We start from the raw sequence: 13,964 nt of genomic DNA, 5'->3' as shown, positions 1-13,964 counted from the left end.
GGGTTAGTGTGTACTTCATCACTTAGTTTGAGCTGAGGTGTTATAGGGAGGAGTGCATGTAACAGCTGGGGTGTCAGTTCTATGTATTTATGGTCTGGATGTTGTAACACAGGTGTCTGTACATATCTATATGTAAACAGTTCTGTTTTGGAAAAATTAAACAACTGTGGTGCTATGACAATATTAATAAGAGAAGTTTGTGGTGAGGTTGTGAAAGGATATGTGGGAGAGTAAGAGTTAGCAATTATGTGAATGTGGTAAGAGGTGATATAATAGCCTAATGTGAGTACAGTAAGTGGCAAAGTATGTAAGATAAACATTTTTTAGTGGGTGAAGTTTAGCTAGGGTTGCCTGGGTGTCTAAGTGATAGAGATAGAGATGGCTGTTATGTTTTGTGGAGGTGAGAGGAGGTGATCATAGAAGAGGATGGTGGTTAGATATTTAGATAAATGTGCTTAGGTATGTTTGGTTGGAGTTAGTTAACTGGGCCATTGTCAGATGTGAGTGTGACTTTGATAAAAAAAATGAGTTGTGGAGGTGGGTGTGATTTGGGGGTAAGGTAGGGGAGTGGAGTGAGCCAGAGCATAGCAAGGGTGAATGGAGCTGGAAGAGCCTGGCTACATCGTAGCTTTGAGAAAAACTATCAGGTGAACAGAGAATTTTTATTTATTTAAATCAGTATTTCAGCAAGATTAGGTTAATTATTAGAAAGATGCAGTGCCATATTACTGTTTCTATAGCCTCAGTTCTTAGTAGTACACTGAGGTGTTGGAGGGAGTGCAGAGAGAGTGAAATTTGTCAGTTAAGAATTGTGACTTAATGTCACTATAGTGGATAGAATTTTAACATAGTACTAGATGGAGGTAAAAGCAAACCTACAATTTACTGCCTGGGAACTTCAGGAGCTTGTTAGATCAACCAGAAGTGGGGGAGGAAGAAATTATCACATGTTCAGGCTGTAGGAGAGAATTTACTGCCCAGGAATTCAGGGTCTGTTTTATTCTTTTAAAAAATGTTAAAGTCCACAAACAGCTTGCAGTGCAGGGACTGCAGGATTGGTAGATCAGCCAAAAGCTGCGGAGAGCAATGATCACATGTCCAGGCTATAGGGGAGAATTTACTGCCCAGGAACTCAGGGTCTGTAATGTTCTTTTAAAAAATGTTAAGGTCCATGAATGGCTTGAAAAGCAGGGACTGCAGGAGCTTGTTAGATCAGCCAGAAGCTGGGGAGAGAAAGTATTACATGTTCAGACTGTAGGGGAGTTGGTGAGCATACAGACATAGTTGGGTATGCCCCTGCTCCTTAGAAGGCTAAAAGTTTAAAATAGCATGCATTTATACACACACACACACACACACACACACACACACACACACACGTGGCCACCAAATGAGACTCAGGTCCTTCAAGAACTACAAGCCCTATGGGTGACTCCTTGCTGGTGAGGAAAGTAATCTGTTTTTGTGTCTGTGAGTTGCTTAAATTGGTAGATCTGCCTTCTGTTTTACCTGTTCCATGTTGTTTTCTGTTTTGAGAAATTTGCATTGCCTGGTGTTTTTGTTCTATGTAGCAGATAGACACTTTAATAACCCAGGCTGCACATTTCACATGTGTTTTTCATTGGTTAATTTGTTTCCTGAGTGATACTTAAATGCACAGAGTATATCTGTGGCCTTGTCTTTTCTGATAAAACTCAAGGCCTGCAAGAACTGCAAGTACTGTTGGTGATTCCCTACTGGTTATTTGTTTCCACCCAACCTCCCTTTCATTGATCTGATTTTTAAACTTGTTGATTTTTAAGTTGCCTACCCTTAATGTAAATTGAGCTTTATAAGTTCTTCCCTTTTTACAGTGCATTTGATATCTTGAATTATGTGCCTTTTCTTGTGCTTATTTTGAAAAAAGTACATTTTGCCCTTCATTGTCTGTTCTACTAATTTACTTGCTCTGAGATTATTATCTAGTCAGCTTTACACTCTAGTAAGCTCTTTTCTGAGCTTTTACAGCTAGAGGACAAGCTTTTCCATCTAGTATCATTAAGTGATAGCCTGGTCTGCACAATAGAGATTCCTGCATGTAGTTGTTTTATTGGCCAGTGGGCTTATTAAGCAGCTTGTCTTGTTTGTAGTGTTTTTAGAAATTCTACTCAGTTGAGTGAATATTGGCTCATTTTCACAAAGCAGAGTATTTTTATTGAATAATCTAAGTAAGCTACTTAAAGCGCATTGCCTCTCCTTGCGCCTTTCCTTAAGTTTAACATTTGTTTAAGGTAGCATTGGGCTTTGGGCACTCTCTTACTGTGCTTTTACATTAGGAGGACTGGGATTATCCATCTAGTGGCAGTAGATGTTTGCCTCTTCTGTCTGTGTTGGGAAGCACACAAAGGACTCTAAGTGTAGTCATTGTATTCTCCATAGGGCTCAGAGGTCAGTTTCTGTATTTCCAGTATTGGTATAAATTCAGCACTTTTGCATGGAGCTGCTCATCATGCCAGTGCCCAGTAGAAATGCAAACATCTAAAAGTACATTTTCCCATTAGAACCACCCAGCAGCCTCCTGTAAATCAGTAAGTATAGATCAAATACTTTGCACACTGACAAGCTTAAAGCAGGCAGTTAGTTGCACAATAAGTGGCAATACTGTTAAATTAGGTATTTTCTAGCCTTGTCTGTCTCCAGTCATCATCATCATCACTATCATTATCATCAACCCCATTTTTCCCATTTTCTACATGAGGTTGGGGTGTCATGTAACTGTCACCATCTCTCTCGATTCAATGTCACACTCCTGCCTTCTTTGACGCTTATGCCTGGCTGTCGCAGATCATCTCTCACACAAACCATCTCTTTGCTGAATGCCATCATTTCCTCTTACCTTCTTCCAATCTGTCCCAAATCTTCACTAGATTGTCTTCTGCTTTTCTGCACATGAACCTGAACCACCATAATCTGTTCTCTTTGATTTTTTTCTGCAATTGGAGCTACTTTGGCTTCTGCTCTTATGCCCTTATTTCTTCATCTGTCCCACAGTGTATATCCTACAACCATTTTCAGGTACTTCATTTCCATCACCTCTATCTTTCTCATCTGCTCTGCCTTAACTGCCCAGGATTCTGTACTATACAGTAGTGCTGGTCACACCAATGTTTTGTCCACCTTACTTTTCAGCTTCTTTGGCATTTTCTGTCATACACTACACCTAACAGTCTATGCCAGTTGGCTGCAGCCCCACTGATTCTAGCTTTGACCTCTTCATTTAGACTTCCCTTCTCCTCAACCACTCCTCCCAGATACTTGAAGCTATTAACATGTTATCTCAATTCTCAGCTTCTTCTGATTTCCCCAATTTGCTGCCATTATACTGTCTTATCTGTAGTATATTCCCCTATCCTTTGCTGAAGTGCTTGCTGAGAGTCTGCCTATAATGCCACATTGTCTGCATACAGCATATTTGTTGATTTGTCCCCTCCCACTTGTTTGCTAATGTAGGCCATCACCAGTATGAACAGTACTGGGCTCAGAGCTGAACCCCGGTATACACCCATTCTCACCTGGAACCCTTCTGTGAGACCAAACACTGATTGTAATTGACTTATCGGTCCTTATAAATAGCTTGTACTAATTCTACCAATGTTTCTGGTACTTCAAACCACTTCAGTAATGCACAAATTAGCTTTCTTGGGACATTGTCATATGCTTTCTCCAAGTCTTGGAATGCCCAGTTGGACACTTTCCTCATCTCCATCTTCTTCTCACCTATCTGTATCACTGCAAGCATCTTGTCTGTTGTGCTGCATGCTAGTCTGAATCTGAACTGCTCATCTCCCATGTTACATTTTACTATTCTGTGCATCCGTTTATCAGTCACTCTATCCATTACTTTCATGCAATGTGACAGGAGTTTGACACCTCTGTACTGCTTACAGTTGTGGATGTCCACTCTGTTCTTGTACACTGGCATGAGTATGCTTATTCTCCACTCATCTGGGATATGCCTTCCTCTCCACACTGCTATGAGTACCCCTCCGGAACCATTTCTCCCCTGTCTCACCCAGCATATTTATCATATCTGCTGTGACTTCATCTGAGCCTGCAGCTTTCTCTGACATTTTCCTTAGTGCTGTTCTTACTTCTTCTAGGGTGGGCTCCTCTTCTTCTCTCATCATAGGCTGTGACTGGGGAAGTACATGTTCTGTGGGGTTTTCTTCATTCTGCAGCTGCTGGAAGTACTCCTTCCATCTGCCGTTGATGTCCTGTAGACTGGTGAGCAGGTTATTGCTGGTATCCCTTATGAAGGGTGTCTGACTGTCTTCATTAACTTTCTGTCTTTGTCTTGCAACCTGATATAATTTATTTGTGCCACCTGCTAAGTCACCTTCTAGAACCTGGTAGACTGTCTTGATTTACTGTTCTTTGCTATTGCAACTCCTTCCTTAGCTTATTTGTTAGCCAGCCAGTATTCCTTCCTAGTCTGGTCTGTCTTTTTTATTTCTGCTTTTTCCTGCACTCCTTATTTCTTTGGATGACGTCCTGGACTTCTGCATTCCACCACCAGCTTTCCTTATGCACCTTATTTTCATACCTGCCTCAGCCACATATATGTTCTGTAGTTCTCACATATGCTGTTTTGAAACACTGCCATTCATCTTCAATTCCACCTATTTCCTCCTCTTTTGGGGTGCTAAAGCCCTGACTAATTCTTGAACTATTGTACTTTATCTCCAGTCAACTTTCAGGTCTTCAGCCTGCTCTCTCGTGACCTTAGAGCCTTTTCTGACCTCTGGTTGCAGCTGAATGTGGCTACCAGTATTTTATACAGTGGGATGACTGTTTTGGGTCTATATTACAATGTCAAACTCACAGGAGTCCGAACGTTATAATATTGAACCCAAATGTTCGAAACACAGAAATAGCGAAGCCACGGAACACCGATTTTCTTTTTTCACAGGGAAAAAAATTGGTGGGCTATTTTAGCGGCTTTGCTATTTCCTCCACTGTGGTGCGATCTCAGAGTTGGTATATTTAAGTAGATGGGGTACGGGGGGACATTCTTTAAGTTTAAAGTGTACATTTTTTTTGTTTTTGTACCGGAAAAGCGATTTTTTTCCCTGGGAAAAAATCGCTGTTCTGTGTTTTTGTACTTTTTGGGTTTAGGACTTTAAAGTTTGATATTACATCGTTTGAACTCCTGTGAGTTTGACGATGTAATATAGACCTGACTGTTTCACTAGGGATGACTTTGCGATCAGTGATTCTACCCCAGTGCCCTTTCCTTACTAGGAGGAAGTCTACCTTAGTTGCATGTTGACCACTCTGGTATGAGATCTTGTGACTCTCTCTCTTTCCGACCCATGTGTTGTTGGCTACTATCAAGCCATTTGCCAGACCAAAGTCTAAAATGGCTTTTTCTTCTTTATTCTTGTTGCTCTACCCATGTGAACCAAGGTAGTCCTCATAGCCTCTTCTGTCTGTCCCAATATGTGCATTCAAGTCACCCATTAACAACACCAGTTTATGTTGTCTTGCTTTATCTTGTAGGTCCTGTTTGAAAGCATTATTTTCCTCACAATCAGACCCCTGTGAGGTTATGAATACAGTGGTGTCATTAAACAGGGATCTGATTGCCATGAGACTGTCACTAATTCTGATGACATCCTTCATTGCCTTCTGAAGTCTCTCCCTCACCACAATTCCCCACACTATTTCTAGCCTGTCCTCCTCCTCAGTAGTAGATTCTGATTCCCAGGCAAAATGGCTTTGCTGCATAGACCTGCCTTTCCTTCTTCTCTTTTATGTGAGAGTTTAGCCTACAGTGGCATAGAATGCCCACCTTGCTCTGTACCATCATGTCATCCATTTCCAACCTACACTGACCACTTGCGTAACACTTCATAGTTCATTCTGGCAGGTTGACTGGTTTTATGTCCAGCTTATACTCAACAGAGAAATACTGATAACCCAGGCTGGACACTGGCCAGCCAGAACTTATTAAATCAGTGCTGCTGGGCTTTATGGCATGCCTGCACTGATCTAAAAAGAGGTACATACATTCCTTCCCATGGTTAGCATGGGTCTCTGGTGTAGGTAAGAGTAGGCCAGGCCCTCAAACCAGTCATGTGACTGCCTCTCTTTCTGAACCATGTGTTGGCTGCTATCAAGCCATTTGCCAGACAGAACTCTTTCACCTATAGGGCATCATACAGAGTTTGTGCTGGGAAAACATGCAAACTCCAAACAGGCATTGGCTGGAGGTCAAGAATGATCCTTGTACCTTGTGCATGAGAGGTGATAACTTTAACCATTATGCCAGCTGTTCTGCCTCCAACCATCTCTCCCAAAAATGCACAAATAGCTTTCTGTTAACTGCAATATGCTAGAACATTGTAGCTCACTGTTTAGGGACTGGACAACATGGATATGCAATTTCCTAGTTTCTCTGCAGCTAGCCTGGTGAATATAGGTATCTTGAGACAATGTAGCAAATGTTTCATATTTACTGACAATCAAGTAATATTTAAAGTGACAGATACACTATTTATTTATTTTACATTTGTTTACCAGGAAGGTCCGATTGAGCCAGTGGCTCATTTTCAGCTGCCCGGGGAGAAAAGCTTAAAGACATGATTTATAACAAAAAACAAAACAAAAAAAATGTTTTTTGTGCATGGGAAGGTAGGGTTAACAAACCATGTTGCTTTGCCAAGGATGGTTTGCATTTGTCCCCTCTAGGCTTTCAAATACTAAAACCTTTCCATAGAGCTTTTTTTAGGCAATGCCAAAATGATAGTAAAGTCAAACAGAAGCACAAACCAGTCCAAAAAGCAAAAGTAGCCCAAGTGAAGCAGCTGGATTGGACCCACTCACCAAAAATGGATGACTCAGTAGTAAAAATTACAAAACCATTTTAATTGAATCAGCACATAAATCCAGTAACAAAATGAACAAGCGCTTTTGTCTAGATAATCTAGAAATCATCAGACTGATGAAAAGTTTCAGTGCCTTCCACACTTTTAGGCCAGTTGCTGCACAGACATGGATTAAGGGTGGAGGTGCCTCAATATACATCAATAACTAGCATAGGTTGGAGTTTCTCCACTTGCAAGTAACCATAGATAAAATCCTATACCATATCCTAGCAAGCTATTGGTCACCCTCTATGTCCCATGAACATCATAGCTCATACTTAAACTTGTTGGAGACACTCACAATCCAACTTAACACCTTAATTATCAGAGACTTTAATTACCATTCTACAGCCTGGGAAACCTACATAGCCTCAAATTTGCCGGCACAGAGATTCCTGGACTTTGTCAATACAGACATCCATAACCAGTTAGTTCATATGCCCACTAGAGGTTCCAGAATATTGGACCTAGTACTCACAAATATGGAGGAATGCTGCTCGATCCCCCAATGTCATGCCCTCCCTGGTATGATCTGACCATAAAGATGCCTCCTTCAAAATCAGAATCCACTTGTTAACCCTGGTAAATCGGGTGACAATTAGGAAATATTCCAAAGCAAACAGTGATAATTTCTCAAAATTCAGTGCCCTTCCAAATCCACAAAACACAGCAGCCTTACAGAATTGTAGACCAAAAAACTGTACAACCATGTTAACGGCTGCATAGAGGCTGCTCTACCTACCAGACGTAAGCCCAAAACTAACTCCAAAAACAAATTACCCTGGTGGCATCTCAGATTAAACAGGTTATACAACAGAAGGAAAAAAATATGGCTAAAATCAAGATAATTCCCATAAAGATAAAGACTCTCTCATCAAAATTATCAGGTGGCTAAGAGGGCTAATTAAGTCCAATAAATCCAATTTTGAAGTCAAGATAGCCTTGCAGGCAAAAGGCAACCATATGTCCTTCAGCTATGTCAGAAACTTCAAAGGAAGCACACAGTGTGCTGAACTGGTAGTTAATGGTGCCACATTCACTGAGCTGTGCAATATAGTAAATCTGCTGGCTAACAAATTCAGTTTCAGTCTTACCCTGCACTCATCCTTAGCCACAACCCAAGAAAGATCTTCAAACATAATAATTCTGACTATAAACAGAGAGCTTGTCCTGGCTGTGCTCACTAAGGCCAAGAACACAGGCTCAATGAGCACTATTTATATCTCAGGATGCCTCATGAATAGTCTAAAATATGAACTATCAGGGCCACTGGAGTTACCATTTAACTATAGCCTTAAAACAGGCTTCATTCCATGAGAATGGAGAGGTGCAACAGTCATCCCTCTTCATAAGGACAGAGCATCAACAAATCCTGGAAACTACAGATCCATTAGTCTGATTAGTCTTATATGCAAAGCCATAGAAGAATCATCATGGAAATTATCAGCAAAGATATAGAAGAGCTTCAGACACGGGATCCATCACAGTCTGGCTTTATCAAAGGAAGGTCATACCTACAGAACCTGGTGGACTTCATTGAGAAGGTCATCAAGGCAGTGGATGAGGGTACAACAATCTCCTACAGTCTATTGAGAGGTGATCTATGCCTGGCATCCCTGGACCCACTCTGATGAACCTTTTGCACATCTGCAAAACAAACAGCATCTGAACTGCTAGATCTAAAGACCTACATTTTGCTTGCAACACAAATAGGATATGTTGGAGAGACAGCTATGTGTCTTAGATAATTATTTTCCCTGGAACAGGCTCCTCATCCAGGTGGAACGAAGTCCTTCCCTAACCTTATTTACGTGTAACTTGGACTTCACCCCTGGTCTGGCACCCACATCTCTGATGGACAGTGGCAGCCAGTAAATCATATCATGACCAGTGATCACCACTATATAAATGTCTAACATATGAATTGTGGGACATATTTTGGATGCACTGCTAGCCATATAAAGGCCCTAGTGGTCATTAGCCTAGTACACACCTATGAATCTATAAACATGATTTAAATTAACTGACATCTGTTTAGTCAAAACAATGTTATTGTCTAAGCAGATGGTCAACAGATAGATCAGGGCACCATCTCCTCTAGTATTATATGAGTTAGTTTATATGACTGAATTATTTTATATATTTTCTGGCATTGTTTTATATTTCTCATCTGTCCTGAAACTGCTTAACCCCTATTTCTGAGGTGGAGTTTATAAAACTGGTCTAACAGCTTTTGTGCTATCTGATTGCTTCAAGGCTTGCTGATTTAAAAATAGTTACTGTTCATAAATTCTTGAATACACTGCTGGAAAATCCTGGGTTCTGGCTGGTGTGATTCTCAAGCAATCTGGAAATATATCACTGATTGATAAGTATATTTCTTGGCATTTTAACCCTTCAGAGTTCTGCAATGTCTTAATTTTGCCTGACTGAATTATTGTTTGCCTGACTGAATTATTTTATATATTTTCTGGCATTGTTTTATGTTCCTCATCTGTCCTGAAACTGATTTCCCCCTCCCTCCCTCTCACCCTAGTCTTGTAGAGTTGTTATAGTTGGTGGCTTTGCAGTTGCCCGCCCCTACTGTAAATTTGATCTGGGACACCCCTCCCAGTCTGGTGTTCACTCTACGTAATACAGAGAGAACATTTGAGAAGGGAAACCCACATAGGTTCTTAACCTCTGCTCTTCCTTCCTCTCTCCTTGCACTTTACTAAAAATAAATCTTCTTCTTTCAGCTTTTCCCGGTTAGGGGTTGCCACAGCAGATCATCTGTCCGCTCATGATTGACAGTGGAGTTTTACAGTGTCGAGTTGCCAGCCTGGCTCCCAACCTTCCACAGAAGGCACACACACACTCACACCCAGGGCCAATTTAGAGTGTCCAATCCACCTACTGCATGTCTTTGGGATGTGGGAGGAAACCGGAGCACCCGGAGGAACCCCACGTGACCACAGGGAGGACACACAGACTCCGCACAGAAGGCACCCCAGCCGAGAATTGAACCAGAGAACCTCTTGCTGTGAGGAGACAACGCCAACCACTGCACCACCGTGGCCACCACTTTACTAAAAATAAATAAATAAAAAAAAATTGCACTTTATTTTGCTTTTGCCTCTTCTTAAAATTACTCAATTGTATTTATTCTGCTGCATTTATTACTGCTTGGTAGTAGCCTGATTAAATTGTAACTGCTATTCTAAGCCTTTCGGTTTAAGCACTTGGGCTTTAGACCAGTTGTTTTACATTAAGAAGGTTTGTGGCCTGCACTGTTGTGGCAGGACAGGTAGCTTACATCCTTCTAAATTGGGAATTGCTGATTGAAGGCTCAGTGTTTGTTATTCTAAAAGTGTATTAGTTCTGGTTTAAGCACTTGGGCTTCAGGCCAGTTGTTTTACATTAAGAAGGTTTGTGGTCTGCACTCTTGTGGGAGGAGAGGTTAGATTCTGCCCTTCTGAGCTGGGAATTTCTGGTTAAAGGATTATTATGCCTGCTTATTTGAACTGTTTCATTCTGAAATTGGTGCACCTTGTTTGCTGTAGCATAGACTAAATTCAGGCATGCTGAATCTAGCTTTGTTTGTATAACTTGAGCACTAATGCAGGCCATATTTTTTGGAGAAGGTTTGCCTGCACCCTAGTGGCAGGAGTGTGTAGTTAGAACTTGTCTGATTGAAGACTGCTGGAACAGTGATCTGTTTTGAGATTTTTTACTGGTTAACTGGATAATTTGTTTAAATCAGTTTGCTCGTTTTCTATTGTTATATAAAAAATATACTTTATTCATCTGCTTTTACTGTATTTGTGTTTCTTCCTACTTTATTGAATTTATTCTGCTGCATTTATTACTGCTTGTTAGTAGCCTGATTAAATTGCAACTGTTATTGTAAGCATTTGGTTGAAGCACTTGGGCTTCAGACTAGTTGTTTTACATTAAGAAGGCTCGTGGTCTGCACTGTTGTGGCAGGACAGGTAGCTTACATCCTTATAAGCTGGGAGTTGCTGATTGAAGGCTTAGTGTCTGTTATTCTAAGAGTGTATTAGTTCTGGTTTAAACACTTTGGCTTCAGGCCAGTTATTTTACATTAAGAAGATGTGGCCTGCACTCTTGTGGGAGGAGAGAGTAGATTCTGCCCTTCTGAGCTGAGAGTTTCTGGTTAAAGGCTTATTGTGTCTGCTTATTTGAACGGTTTCTTTCTGAAAGTGGTACACCTTGTTTGATGTGACATAGACTAAATTCAGACCTCCTGAATAACTTGAGAACAAACCCAGACCATCTTTTTTGGAGAAGGTTTCCTTGCACCATAGTGGCAGGAGTGTACAGTTTGAACTTGTCTGATTGAAGACTGCTGGAACAGGGCTCCGTTTTTAGCTTTTTATTGGTTAATTTGTTTAAATCAGTTTGCTCATTTGCTACTGTTATATTAAAAAAATACACTTTATGCATCGCTGCTTAGCTAGGGTTAAACTATTCCTGGTGCCATAAAGTCTGCTCTTCACATTTCCCCTTAGAACTAGCAAGTTTTTTTAATTTTAGCACTCAAATCTGTAAGCACTAAATAAGCTACAGATTACTACAGCACTCAACTTTCCTCACTTGTCTACTGTTAGAATTTCTGCTTAGACAGTAATTGCAATCAGGGATAGTCTGATTCATTGATATTCTGTTACTGCCTAATTAAGTTGTATATTTTGGAATATTTTCTGCTTAATACCTGAGCTTTGGCAGGCTAACATCTAGCTGTAGTCAACTGGACGTACAAGAGAATTTAAGTACCTTTTATCTGCACTTTTTTCAAATAATACTGCATTTTTATTGATTTATTTGTGTTGCATTGTATATTAACTGAACTGGAAGTTTTGACTCTGTTTTTCAGTTAGTGTTTGCTAGATTTTATTGCCTGTTAGAATTCCTGCATAGACAGTTAATTGCAGTTGGGGGTAGTCTCATTCATTGATATCCTGTTAGTGCCTATTTAAGTGGTACATTTTAGAATATTTTCTGCTTAAAACCTGAGCTTTGGCCGGCTAAGATCTAGCTATATTCAACTGGATGTATGAGAGAATTTAAGTACCTTTTATCTGCACTTTTTTCAAATAATACAGCATTTCAATTGATTTATTTGTGTGTTATTGAATATTAACTGAACTGGAAGTTTTGACTCTGTGTTTTTTTCAGTTAGTTCCCCACCGACCCTCCCTGGTTTTGTTTTGGTGTTAAATCTTGGTGGCTTTGAAACTGCCCGCCCATCTTGTAAGTTTGTGTTTGGATACTCCTTCTGGAAGCATCTCATTTGCTCACTCAACTGAGTGCAGTGAGATCATATTCTGATTTCAGGCACTCCTACTGTGTACAAAGAGAGCATCTGGGAAAGAAAAAAAATGTTAAGCTTGTTTCCTGCCTTTCCTGTAAGATGTCTAGAATGTTTGTAGGCTTCTGAGCCCCCAAGCCTTTCTGTGTTGGAGGGAAGCCTTCTAGCTTAATTTTGTTTCTTAGAACTAGCCACTTTTCTAGTTTCAGCACAAAAATCTGTTTCTTTGAACTCAGCACTTGTTCAGAATTCATTGTAAGCACTAAATAAGCTAGAAATTACTACAGCACTCAACTTTCCTCACTTGTCTAGAGGAAAGCAGTTTTTAGTACTTAATAAATAAGCACTTATCCAGGCATATCTAAGGGTTAGCTCCCGATGATTTCTCCTGTCTTCCTGATTAATCTGGGCATCTTGGGGCAATGCAGCAATTGCCTCATGTACACAGACAGCCCTCTTCTACTATCACCCAACACTACAACCTGTGAGAGATGCACTTATATAGCCAAACTGGAAGCAAAGGTCTCTTCACCCAAGACTGGACTAGACAGTCAAGAGGAGAAGGTAAACACTTGCACCACACCACACTCATCACATAGTCCCTCAAAACCTACACAACCAAAACACACACATAGAAACACAAAACACACACCTACATTTGTGAAGGCTCTCAATAAAAACATACCCAAGCATCAGGGACCTCCAAAGCAGAAACGCAAGCAAACTCCACCCCCCTAACACAACCCAAATGACACACAGCCCACAAACTTAGTGTGCACTCAACCACAGCCCATAAGTCATAACAACGTACTGGTGACTGTATAGTCAGGCACACTGATGATCCACTCACCAGGCTAAACAAGGAGAAAGTTACTGTCAGCTGCATGTCAGGTGCCAGGATCCGCCACATAAAGTACGCACACAGGTCACTCCACAACAAGTACAAATATGACACTGTCATTGTCCATGTTGGTGTGAATGACCTGAGACGTACCTCCCTGGACTACATGAAAAGAGACATGGAGGAGCTCTCCAATCTTGTAGTCCAGGCTGGTATGATCCTAGCCCTGAGTAGCATCCTGCCATCACCAAGAATGATACCACAGTACAAGGACAAAATAATTTTGGCTAAGCTTCTGGTGTCATTCTTAGGGGATCCAGTATCTGTCTGCCTGGGGTAACATGATCAATAGACCACGATGCTTTGCCAGAGATGGCCTGCACCTGTCACCCTTGGATTCCAGATACTGGCTAAGGCTCTTGCCAACCCTATAGTGCCTTTATTCGGCAAGGTTCAAATGACAAATTCACCACCGTAATAGGTACAAGCAAGCAAAATCTGAGGGTAATGCTACTCAATGCTAGACGTTTAAACCTCAAAATGCATTCACTCGAGGCACTCCTTAAAATGGAGTACATCACCATCTGTGCAGTGACAGAGACATGGTTCAAGGCTCCAGAGAGAACTCTTGCATTACCAAGCTATAATTCATACCACACCTTTCTGCCACCTAACCTGGACCGAAACACTAAAAATGGAGGCGTGTCCATATCCATTAAGGATATCCACACCTCCAGGCTAGTTGCTCAGCATAATGCATCCGAGATTATCCAAGTGCAACTAACTCTGGGCAAGACCACAATCCAAACTGTAATTTGCTTGAGATCCCTCACCATACCCCAGGATTCCCACTCCTCATTTCTTGATACACTGGAAAATATTAGGGTACAACCCAACACCCTAATAA

The sequence above is a fragment of the Protopterus annectens genome, chromosome 1.part2, assembly GCF_019279795.1.
Source record: "Protopterus annectens isolate FY-2018-M chromosome 1.part2, PAN1.0, whole genome shotgun sequence".
In the NCBI taxonomy this organism is placed as follows: domain Eukaryota; kingdom Metazoa; phylum Chordata; order Ceratodontiformes; family Protopteridae; genus Protopterus; species Protopterus annectens.
This window is presented reverse-complemented; position numbering follows the sequence as displayed.